Consider the following 12,862-nt stretch of genomic DNA (forward strand, 5'->3'; position numbering starts at 1 on the left):
AATAATTTTTATTCTCAGAGGCTATAACTGGGAGTGGGATATTGTATAAGTTAAGCAAATAAGTGTATTTTAAGCATTGATTCTATGCTCAGAAATGTGTGAGGAGTTCTGTAGATAAAAAGGCAATCTGACAGGGATTCTCTACTTAAGAAGTTTAAAGTCTGTGAGAAGGAAATATTTTAGTTTTGGAGAAAATGCATATTTGGCCATAGAGTTTTCTTAGAATTTTCTTTAGATAATTTATTTGTCAGACAAGGCCATCAACATTGTGATTCTCTATGGTCCTCATCCTCATTTTGCAATAACCCACATTTAAAGATAATATAAGTTATTTTATGATATGCCCCTCTACACATAATAAATTACTTATTTTTATTTCCTAATTTCATGGCAGTTTGGAAACTTAACAATGAACGCTGAATCAGGCTACTTTTTTCTGTCTTTTTGAGAAACCAAAATGATTTTCAATAATTATTAGAAATATTTATTTATTTTTAAGAACAAATATCCAATTGTTTAAGCAAAATTTCCAAATATAAGCTTGTCAAAAAAAGGGTATTTAAACATTGACTATTCTATGCAATAGTTTTAAGAATTAAGAATGCAACTTAGCCTTTTGAAGCTCAGTTTTCTTTCTTTTTTTTTTTAAGATTTTATTTATTTATTTGACAGAGAGAGACACAACGAGAGAGGGAACACAAGCAGGGAGAGTGGGAGAGGGAGAAGCAGGCTTCCCGCCGAGCAGGGAGCCCAATGCGGGGCTCGATCCCAGGACCCCAGGATCATGACCCGAGCCAAAGGCAGAGGCTTAATAGCTGAGCCACCCAGGTGCCCTGAAATTCAGTTTTCTGATGTGTAAATGGGATAATAAGGTCATATTTTAAAGAAGAAAGATGAAAATATGTGTGGAGCAACTGTATTAAGTAGATGCCGCTTAAGCTGTGGTAACAAAGAGACCGTAAAGGCAGTAGCTTGGACAAACAGAAGTTTCTCCGTTCTTCAGGTAGTCACCTGGGTGGTGGTCATGGCGGCTCAGTGATGTGAGGATCCAGCAAAGCTCCATCGTGGGTTGTAACAGATCCACTCCCACCATGGATTTCAGCAGCACAGGTAGACCAGACAGATGAGGGACTCTACTTAGTGACTTGAGAGGCTGGTCAAGGGCATCAGGGCATCCAGGAACCTCTGTGTGCCCCACTCCCACAACGGTCCTCAGAGACATCATCACCTACAACCTTGGGCAACATCTCATGACCTCATGGGACTCTGCGGGGCTCCTCACATCACATCTCAGGCTACCTTATTACATTTTCCTTATAGTGCCAATTATAATTTGGATGATTGTTAGTGACTTTCTTTCCACGAAGGCGTGTATTCTATGCCAAAGGGGGTCTTATGATATTGTGAAACTCAAGCTTCAAGGTGTGGAAACATTATACGTGGAGTGCGTATGTATGCGTGTAAGTATGTGTGTGTGTGTGTGTGTGTGTGTGTGTGTGTGTGTGAAGTGATTCATTCAACAAGGCAAAAGAGGCAGTTATTTGGGAGGTTTACTACACATACAAAGGGATCAGAGCCGGCTGGAGGATTCTCATAAGGCGTCTTTGGCCCAGTAGGGTTTGATGAACCAGGAATGGTGACTGCTCTTCCAGAGTCTTCTCAGGGTCTGTGCAGTTACAGCAGAGGGCTCTCATTTCTCCCAGAGGCCATGGGACTTCCCGGCTCAGAGTAAGTGTTACAGATGGTGCTGCAGGTACGTGTCAGATGGAGAACCAGCATGTGTCCTTGTCACCTTCCCTTCCCCAGAAGCTACTTCCACTCTGCCAACCCTGGGCTCAGGTGCCTGGCTCTCTGCCCTGTTCCTGGAGTTCTCTTTGACATTGCAGCTTGTGCAACCTGCCCCATACAGTGTGAGAAATCCAGAGGCTACAGAGGCTGTTGGAAGTGCCACGAAACAGGGGTTCTGGCCCTGACTCTCATTTACATCTCTTCTCTCTCTGCTTCTTGTGTAGCTTCAAGAGTTGCAAAGCATCACACTGTGATATCTCCACCCAAAGATGGTGGAACCACCTAATGTCCTTAGTCCAGTCAAGGGAAGATGCACCTGTCTTAGGGGGAATTTGGTTTTACCTATATTGAATTTGAGGAGACACTGGGTTGAGAGTGTCAAGAGAGTTTCTGCTGCATGGACAGAACTGCACTGATCTTGCTCTGTAAGATCACATCAAGGGCTGTGGAAAGAGCTTCTCCGAGGATCAGAGAATTCTAGACTATTCCCAGAATTGTCATAAAAAAAAAAAAATTTAATTGGCATGCAAAAAATAAAACAGGTTTAGACATTTTGTGGCATATTTAACATTTTTACATTTATCAAAATAACACTTCCAGTACACACAAACAATCCAACTGCATCTGTCTTTTTTTTGTTTTTTTTAAATCAGGGTATAATTCCTAAAATATATTGGTGCATGGAAGATGAAGCAGTATAGTTTTAGGAGGGGGTATATGTGGAGTGATCATTCCTCTTCCTCGCCTGGGACGGTCCTTGTTTACACGCATTGCCCCAGCATCATTATTAATAACACTCAAAAAATGTCCCAGTTGGGATGATAGATTGTTTGGTCAACTTAGGGATGTGTTTAAACCTGTGTGCTGAATGCATTTTTTCCATACTCTACAAGCGGCTCAGTAACTCTATGCAAAGCCTATTCACAGAAACATCAAAAGTGTTGTTAGGAGGCAATGTGGGAATGGGCTTTGAGAATGAACCTGAAAGTCATCTCCATTGAGAGGACCCCAGAAGTTGTGCTGAAAGGGTGTGAGGCACTGGACCAGCCTGTTTCCAGAGGGTGGGTGATGAGGCTTGTGTTTGGTTTAGATTTGGTATTTTCTATACCAGAGCCCCATGTAATACCTCAGCTGATCCTCCAACACTCCTACAAGGTAGGAAGTATCTGTAATATTATTCCTGTTTTACCCTCAATGAAAAAAAAAAAAAAATCAGAGCAATAGGAAATACTCAAGTATTTCCATGGTGAGAGGCAGAACATGTTCCAGCCCCCAAATCTTTGAAACTCAAATTCAGAGCGCTTACCCACCTCAGTGCATACAGGAAGAGTTACCCAATGCTTAAGCTGTCACGTTGTTAATGCTTGGAAAACATGGTGATCTACGGTGCCCCATGTGATGCTTGACGTCACTGGAGACACACTTGAACTCTCGACCTTGAGGTATCAGTTTTCCATCCAGACTTTGCCATTTTCTAAGATCACATGCAATCTAGGATGTTTCTCAGAACCTGTCTTTCATCACTTGCCTCATATGGAAGGATAAAAATGCCTACTCCACTGGTCTGGTTGTATTAACTGAGATTAACGTAACGTGCCTTGGGCATATAATGCAGGAGGCACCAAACGATCCATTTCTTCCTTAAAGTTCATGTCAAATACTTATGTTTTTAGTACCTCTTTAAATTCCAGGTGCGATTTTTTAGGACGGAGACAAGACACTTGAGGCTATTCCACATTTTTGTGAGTTAAGTCCCTTCTAACCTTAGGGACCCAGTTAAACCAGCAGCTGCGTTTACGGGCAGATAATAATGCGTGGGTCCCATCCCTGCTCCTTATAAACCCTGAATAAATCTGAAATTCCCTACCACTGGAAATGAAATTTAATATTTAAAGGTAATTTGACCTGTACATGTGTGTACCATGAATATTTAATGAAACCTATAGCAAATGTATTTATATAGCATTAATCTGGGGATATTTATTTCTTATTCATTTTCTAGAATATTTCCTCAGCAAATGTGAATTTTTGCCCTCTGCAAAAATGCGCAGTTCTAAAGGTGTCCTGAAATGTTGTGGAATGGAGCTATTTCTTTTCCTTGCTGCAACTGTCCATGCTACTTCCCTCTGCCCCCTTAAAAACAAGAGCTAGGCTAAGAGGACAAGATATATCCCAAAGATATGGCCATGAGATTATTACTGTGTACCACCCTTTGGACCCTTCATTCTATTTTATAAAATCTTTACAGATATAGAAAAGCCAAGTCCAATTTTTTCACTTTCCTTTGATATAGATAATTTCAGTCCTTTATGCTATTTCAACGTGTTAGCGCTTTCAATTCAAACGGTATGCACAATTCAATTTAGTTTAGTTTCTATAACTCAGAGATTTATTTATTTACTTATTTTTTGGATAGGCTAGGATACCTGCATAGAATGAAAGAGTTTTTCTCAGATGTAGCTTCGACATTGGGAATAATAAAAAAAAAAAAAAAAGCAAAACCAAACAAACCAATCACTTCAACAATAAAAACACCAAACAAAAGATGTGACTGGGCATATTTTGTTATGTTTCACTAAATCAGATGTGGTAGATTTGAAAGGAAAAGATACCAGGTGCTACCTGGTCACTTCTTATAACTTAAGAACCCCAGCATATTTGACAGGAAAAAATTACAGAAAAATGAGTATCAACTCCTTTCTGATCCTGGTGGGTAACTGTACCAGCTGGAAAAAACAGTCTAACCCATTGGTCAAGGGTACTGGGCAGAGCTTCTGAGGAAGGTCATGCCGACCCTGAGTAAGTCACACCACAAATTTTTCCCATGTTTTGAATTGTTTCCTTTTTTGAAATAACCATGTTCCTTTTTAAAATGTTACTCTAGTCGGGACAACAAAACCAATATTTATAATCCGCGTTATTCTTTTAACATGTCGTTAGCAAGATGCCATGTTTTGCTCTCTAATGGAAGGAAAATAAAATTTAAAATTGAAACTTAAAGCGTTTTGGGGCGCCTGGGTGGCTCAGTTGGTTAAGCGACTGCCTTCGGCTCAGGTCATGATCCTGGACTCCCAGGATCGAGTCCTACATCGGGTTCCCTGCTCAGCAGGGAGTCTGCTTCTCCCTCTGACCCTCCTCCCTCTCATGCTCTCTCTCTATCATTCTCTCTCTCTCAATAAATAAAAAAAAAAAGAAAGAAACTTAAAGCGTTTTAACTATTTAAAAGCACAGAATTCCAAAGGGATGTCTTCCAATACTACATGCTTAAGAATTGTAGCCCAGAGGAACTGATGTGTTCACACTACAAGAAGTGTTATGGATAACCTGGAAATTTGGTTCACATGTGACTTCGTTATAATAGTCATGAAGCTCTGCCCTGACTTTGCATGACCTTCATAGTCTATTGGATCTCAACCATTCAGCTTGGAGCTGGGCTCAGCTTGGAGCTTGGGTTTCGAAAGCTCCTGTTTATACCTACTTGTCATAAAATGCCTTTGTGCCTTAGGAGACCGCCCCTTTTCTCTTCTCCAATGGTGATGGTCCGTGTGATGTAACCAGTTGCTATATCCATTAGTGTGACCATAGGCTTTGAGACCCAGTGAAAATTGTGAAAAAGAAAAACAGCCAGTTCTTATGACTGAGCTCAGCTCCATCTGTGTTGGGCTCTGTGGGCCTCCCATGGTGTAAGCCAACACACGCGCACAACTATATAATGGAAACAAAATTTTCACAAAATATTTACTCTTACTACATGAAATTACATGATGGCGTTTTCTGTTCCGGGCTATCCCATGTCATTGAAAAAAAAAAAAAAATGCTGGTCATGACCCTTTAAATTGATTTCTTAAGCCATCTCGCGAATCATGGTCTGCTGGGTGAAAAACACTGACCTAAACACTCAGCAACGTACATCGCACCAAGGATTGGAGCAGTGTGTGGTTTTTGAATAACACTATTTTTACAATGTATTTTTATTTTTTATGAAGGCTCTGAGTGTGACACCTTTCTCCACTTATCTTCTTTAGTAATCTCTTCTCTAGAGTGCAACACATAGCATAACTTTTAGTTTTAGTGAACCACAGAAATTTGCAACACCCTTGAAGAATTTGGGAGTGGAAGCTGGACGTGATGAGGGGACATAGTGATTTTGAAGCATGGGTAGAGTTGCCAGATAACATACAAGGTAAGAGATGTACTTACAAGAAAATATACAAGACAAGGCCCCTGTTAAATTTGAATTTTAGATAAAGAATGCATACCTTTTTAGTGTAAGTTTGTGCCAAATATTGCACGGATATACTTACACCAGAGAAATTATTTGTTGCTTATCTCGAATGAAGATTTCACTGGGCATCATTTTATTTGCTAAATACAGCAACCCTCAATCCTGAGAACTGTGTTTTCTACTCATAGTCAGCTAATTGAGTTGAAATTGCATTTCTCTCATTTATAAAATGTGAAGGTTGATTTGGTAAGCATAAAGGTCCCATCTAGGGACTTAATTTTCTCTATTTTGAGATACGAGATTTGGAATATATAGTAGTAAACAACGCTAGGTAGTGAATGAATAATATTGAAGAAAATAATTTCAGTTTTTGTATTTATGCTGCAGTTGAATCACACTAGCACATATTTAACTTCTGAACAATTAGATAATGTCCTCCTTGGGGTGGCTGGGTGGCTTGGTTGGCTAAGGGCTCAGGTCATGATCTCAGGATCCTGAGACGGAGCGCCATGTAGGGATCCGTGCTGAGCATGGAGCCTGCTTGAGATTCTCTCTCTCTAAAAAAAAACCCCAAAATAAATGATAAATAAATTCGATAATGTAGTCCTAGGAGAAAAAGAGAACAATGTGTGGTGTTGAGCTATTTGCTCACTGTGTATCTCGATGAGCATGTGCCCTGGAGAAAATGGGTATGCATCCTATGAAGCTGATATTTTCTTACCAAGTTCTCGTAGTGAGATCTTGCTCACTCCAGCAGCCGTGGATTGTGCCTCTGAGATCTTCCTTCAAGAAAGACCCTGGCATTCCATCTGTTAGCTGACAGCCTTCAGCTACGGCACCTTCAGGGTTCTGGCTTGAGGGTACTCGATCAAGGTGTCGGAACTTAGGAATAGGTGAGAAGAGTAGGTGCCTTGGTCGGGATATGGGATTTAACACCAGGGGATGAGGCTAACTTGTTGGGAGATTGGCTTCTAGAAGCTGGGAAGAAGAGATGGCCCACACTGGGTGAAGTGGCAAAGCTGCACGACCATGGCAGGTGGTAGAGAAAGAGACTTAAAGACTTAGCCAAGTGTCAGTGCTGGAGAGGATAGAAGACCATATCCCACAGCAAGGTCCAGAGGACTCAGGATTCACAAGGCTGCTGAGAAGTCACCTGTGTTATGAACTTCATGGTCTTCAGTGGAAACTCCTCTGCAGGCTGACATGAAGCTTGTTCACAGGGAGTGGTGGGGATGTGGGAATGGTGGGGTCCCAAAGCAGTACCCACAGGTGGTGCACATAACCACCAAAATGCAGGGACGGTTGTGTGGTGACTGAGATCAGAGTGGTAACCAAGGGGGCTTGCCTCACACAGAATTGTGGAGATTGTTGATTGGATGAAAGACGGACAGTTTCCTCTGGCCAAAACAAATGGGCAACCAATGAATGTACTGCTTAATAGGTATTATCAAAATAATAAATTCCACACAGCTGGGAACATTACCTTGACCCACAATCTATCATATCTTTTTAAAGATTTTATTTATTTATTTGACAGAGAGAGAGAGCCTAAGCAGGGAGAGCGGCAGGCAGAGGGAGAGGGAGAAGCAGACTCTCCGTTGAGCAGGGAGCCCCATGCGGGGCTCGATCCCAGTACTCTGAGATCATGACCTGAGCTGAAGGCAGACGCTTCACGGACTCAACCACCCCATATCCTGTCATCTTTGAGCGGTTCCTGCAGTAGGAAAAGGAGCTGCTCCAGGTGTAGGCTGTAGGGCAAACATCCCTGCCCCCTGGGCCACACCATCAGGTGTCAGTAGTGAAAAGTCATGCAGAGCAAAAGTCATGACAAATCCCAGTGGGAGAATCGGAGGCAGGGGGCTCTGGGGACCTACGATGAAGACGTGCCATTTGCAGTCAAGAATAATATGTCAATATCTACTACTGTGTCCTGAAAGAGACCGCATATTTAAGAACAAGTAACCATGTATCCAGAACATCCATCATGAGCTGGGTTCTGTCAGAGTCATACCTTCATCAGACAGGTGGTGCAGGAATCTATCATCACATGGAAATGGGACACCTAAGATGGAGCTGAAGCAGAACCAGAGTGCACAAGTCAGCGGCAGGAGAGCCCAGGGTCTCTATCTCAACTCTCATTGATGGCTGTAGGGGGATCCTATAAGACAAGCTGAAGGAGGAAACAGACCCCAAAGATTATTATAAGAAAGGTCATCTCAGTAAGCATGTGCAAGCCAAAAATGGAAGTTTGGCTACATTCTGGCTACAGTCAAGTATGGCTTGAAAGGCAGAGCTAAGCTCTTCTCATGGGCAGGGCTTGGAGTAGTTTACCTGAATGGGCACTTGGTATAGCGAGAAAAGTGGTCTGGGCTGAGACTATATATATTTGTGGGCAGTGCCCAAAAGCCTGACCCAGCTGCTCAGAGGATGGTATAGAAAAAAGATTGCAAGATCAGAGACAAAGAGATATGCAAAATAAAGAAAAGCCAAGGGAGACCCTTAGAGCCACAAAGTGGAATCATCTATAGGAAGAGGGTGAAACTCATCCAAGAAATGCTGACAGAGACAAGACCCAAGGTGGTAGGGGCTGGGAGGTGGGGGTCACCAAATTCCAGATCTTGGAATCCAAAGGGCATCAAACACCGGGGAAGAGCCAGACATAGGGATGAACATTACTCTACAGAAAGATCTATCACTGTAAACATGTGTACTAGTGCAACAAAGTAAAACCATGTGCCTATATTTGAATAATCAGTGGGAGATTCTGAAAAAATTCGAAAAGGGTCAGGAAGAATAAATGGAAATGAAAGGCACAAGATCCATCAGTATAAATTTAAATTTTAGGTATCTAACTGTCATTATTTACTGTGTTGTCTTTTATTATTTTATTGTATTTAAATATTTTTGAGGGTTTTCAGGGACTTATTCCAGTTTTATTTTTCACGTCCAGTTATAAATCTCTTTAATTGCCAAGTTTTTAACTGTGGGAGTTTTCTGGAATCTAATCCTCATTGTTGTGGGAAAGATATGAAGCCCTAAACTTTCTATTAGAAGTGGAAATTATAGGCTGGGAATATATGATCTCAATATGAAAGCCTCCTCTACACCGAAGAAAGTCTTTTTGAGTTCACCTTAATGTTACCTCATTAGACAATCTAATCTCTCTTCTCTACCTTTACCTGCAGGCTTGTTTTCTGATATTATAACCATGATTATTAGGGTCACTAAATCTTTTGTAGCGTTTTATAGCTCTCTCAGACTGTGAAACACAAGCACTCATATTAGTGTGCCTGGACTTGGTCACTAATTACTGAAATGAAAGGCTATCCCTGTAGTTTTTATGTCTTCCTGTTCAACTGCTTCCTTTATTTTTGAAAAATTTTTTTCATACTAAAAAAGTCATATATGTTCTTTGTAGACGTCTCCAAAAATTGGCCATGTGCAATTTAAATTTTTTTGAAATTTCTAAATTACCTTTAATGCTTGCACTAAGAGATCATTGACTCCAAGCACCATTTCTTCTTCCATACACCTTCACTGTGTTTTCTTCCAGATGAAGGAGGAGGAAAAAAAGCCTCAAACTGGTCTACAAATAGGTCATTTCAGGATGTGGGTACAAGCTGAAAATGGAGAGGAATTACAGACAGGAAAAGAACGGAGCAGATGAAGAAACAATAATGAGAAACGATAGAAGCAAATTTCTTTGATGTGAAGAAGAAAGTGAATCTTCAGATTAAGTGACTCACCAAGTGCCTAGGGGAAAAATATCAAAGGAAAGAGATGATATCCAATCTTATTCTAATAAAAAGTCAGTATTTGGAGAAAAAACAGCAACAGAAAAATGTTTTGAACCTTAGCAGAGGAAAAAACAAGGGTACAGAGAAGGAAAGAGAGGTAAATTTGGCATAAATTTTTGGTCTTCGTAAGTGCTTATTCACTCCAAGGGAACCACGTTTGCTATGTCTTGAGGGTGAAAAATTGCCATCCAAGATTTTAAATAAAGAGAAGCCATGACGTACTCAGACATGAGATATAAAAGATGCTCTCTGGCCCACAAGGTCCCAGAAAATAGACAACTCTGAAGGTTTGGTGAAAAAAATTACTTAAGGACATATTCCAACGGAATGAGAAATGAATCAAAACAACAGACACAGGAATTGAGAGAATGTGGTATAAAAGGAAAGCATGGTATAACCCGTAAACCTTAGGATTTTTTTTTTTCAAACATTAATTGCAAACTATAGTTAAGGAACACAACAAACTTGTTAAAAATTATTCTTGAAAGGAGAACTTAATAAAGTAAAAATAATTTATCAATACAAATCCAAATTTAAAATCTGAAAGTATTAGAAAGTAAAAGGAAAAAAGAAAATAGCATACTTCGGGGTCTGAATATTTTTTCATGATTGATATTAATAGAGTAGTAGTACAGAAAGAAAATAGCATACTTTGGGGTATAAATATTTTTTCATGATTGATATTAATAGAGTAGTAGTACCTTTCTTTTTTTTTTAAAGATTTTTTATTTATTTATTTGACAGAGAGAGACACAGTGAGAGAGGGAACACAAGCAGGGGGAGTGGGAGAGGGAGAAGCAGGCTTCCCGTGGAGCAGGGAGCCCGATGTGGGACTCGATCCCAGGACCCTGGGACCATGACCTGAGCCGAAGGCAGTTGCTTAATGACTGAGCCACCCAGGCGCCCCAGAATGTATACCTTTCTGATCACTGGAGAGTAAAAAAGCAAAATGTGTATCGTGTTCATTTTTTTAAAAAATCTTTTTTTATTAATAAATTTTTAATAATTTCTTTGTATAAATATTCTCTTTAATAATACCACCCCTGCAATTTTTGACTAACATTGTATACTTAGAGTATTGGATGTGTTACCAAGTTGTATTCTAGAGATTATAGATCATCTTACAACCCCACAAGCAATGAATGGAAGTACCTATCACTTCACACCCTAACCAACACACTATTACAATAAAGAATATTATCGGGACTGCCTCATTTTAGCTTGGCCACTAAATATTTCATTCATGCAGGAGATTTTTCCTGCCCTGAAATAAAATGCTTAGTTTTGCTTAAAAATGAGCTAGCAATATATTTATATGCCAAGTACGTTTTTCCCCACAAATAATTCAAAATCTGTCTTTCAGAAAGGGACCAACTGCTAAATGCTTTCTAGTTTTAGCAAATACTTTGTTTCAGGCCAAAATTACAGTCAAGTACCTTCAAAATATTTGGTAATGATTACCATCATTCTAGTTGATAAGACAAGAACCCTTTGGTGGAAACATTTACAAGAATTAATTGTGATTATGGTTAGGTTTAGATAACCATTTTGCAAGTGATGTTTCTGCTTTTAATATGTATCATTATTTGTCCCTTCCCAGAAGGAAGAAAATAATAATGAATTCCTATATTTTCAAGAGTTTTCTTTTTCTTTTAACATTTCCGCCACCATTCTACCACCATCTTCCCCTTTCATGTTTAAATGGAAAGTGGTATAACATATAATATGATGCATCAAAGAATGCCAAGAAAACGGTAGGGATTACAAATAAAAACAGAACCCAAATTTTAGCATGGATGGTAGAATGAAATATTTTAATTAAAAAAATTTTAATAACACAATAGAATGCCAAATTGTAGATAACTTCTGATTACCTATAAGCTTATATGTATGAAATATAAAGTGTACTTTTATTAGACATCACAGATAGAACAGTACTTTGGTGGGGAGTTTGACAATATCAATACAAAGAAAATACATTGATCTAGCAACTCCATGAAGATTTTTTTTTAAAGATTTTATTTATTTATTTGACAGAGAGAGAGACAGTGAGAGAGGGAACACAAGCAGGGGGAGTGGGAGAGGGAGAAGCAGGCTCCCCGCTGAGCAAGGAGCCCAATGTGGGGCTCGATCCCAGGACCCTGGGATCATGACCTGAGCCAAAGGCAGACGCTTAACCAACTGAGCCACCCAGGCACCCTCCATGAAGATATTCTTTATATCACTGAGTATAATAACAAAGTCTAAAATATCATCTGAACAGTAATTAATTGCATGCTAGTTAATTTCACGCTAGTTGTATACACCACATAGATTCCATGTAGGTCAATGTGAAAAGGTAAATACACGTGAAAGGTAAAACTGTAGTTAATGAAAGATTATCTTTAATATGTTAAAGTTAATGAAAGAAATCTTCATGATTTCAGGTTATGGAGTAGCTTAAAAAAACATTCAAATGACAAATCTATAAGAAAAATGGATTTGATTACAATAAAAATGAGGATTTCGTATTTATAATACCATGCATAAGGTTAAGGGATGGGTAACAACATGCGAGATAATATTTGCAATATCAAAAACTACATAAAAAACCATATAAAAATCCTACTATCTTGAATATACAAGGAGCTTCTGCAAATCAGCAAGAAAAGATACTTCAACCCCAAAAGGAAAATAGACAAAGATGTAGATAGGCAATATACTTAAGTGGAAATCTAAAAATGTACCAGTTAAAGACATTCAAATTAAAGCAACAATATCACTTTACCTATTAAATCACAGAAATCTGGAAAGCTGGGTGACACCAAGCACAAATGGCACTGTGGGAATGTGGAAACCCTCATGCCCTGTTGGGGGGGATATAGACTGGTGTAACCATTGTGGAGAGCAACCTGGTGGTATTTAGATAAATTAAGTCTATGCGTACCAAATAAAGCAGTGGTTCTGCATTCAGGAATATATACTAAAGAAAATTCCCATTCAGGTCCACACACGGGCATGCATGAACCTGGTTGCTTTTTGGTGTTTGGTTTTTTTCCCCAGTGTGGTCTGT

Source organism: Leptonychotes weddellii, chromosome 9 (genome assembly GCF_054177405.1).
Source record: "Leptonychotes weddellii isolate Sample4059 chromosome 9, ASM5417740v2, whole genome shotgun sequence".
NCBI lineage: Eukaryota > Metazoa > Chordata > Mammalia > Carnivora > Phocidae > Leptonychotes > Leptonychotes weddellii.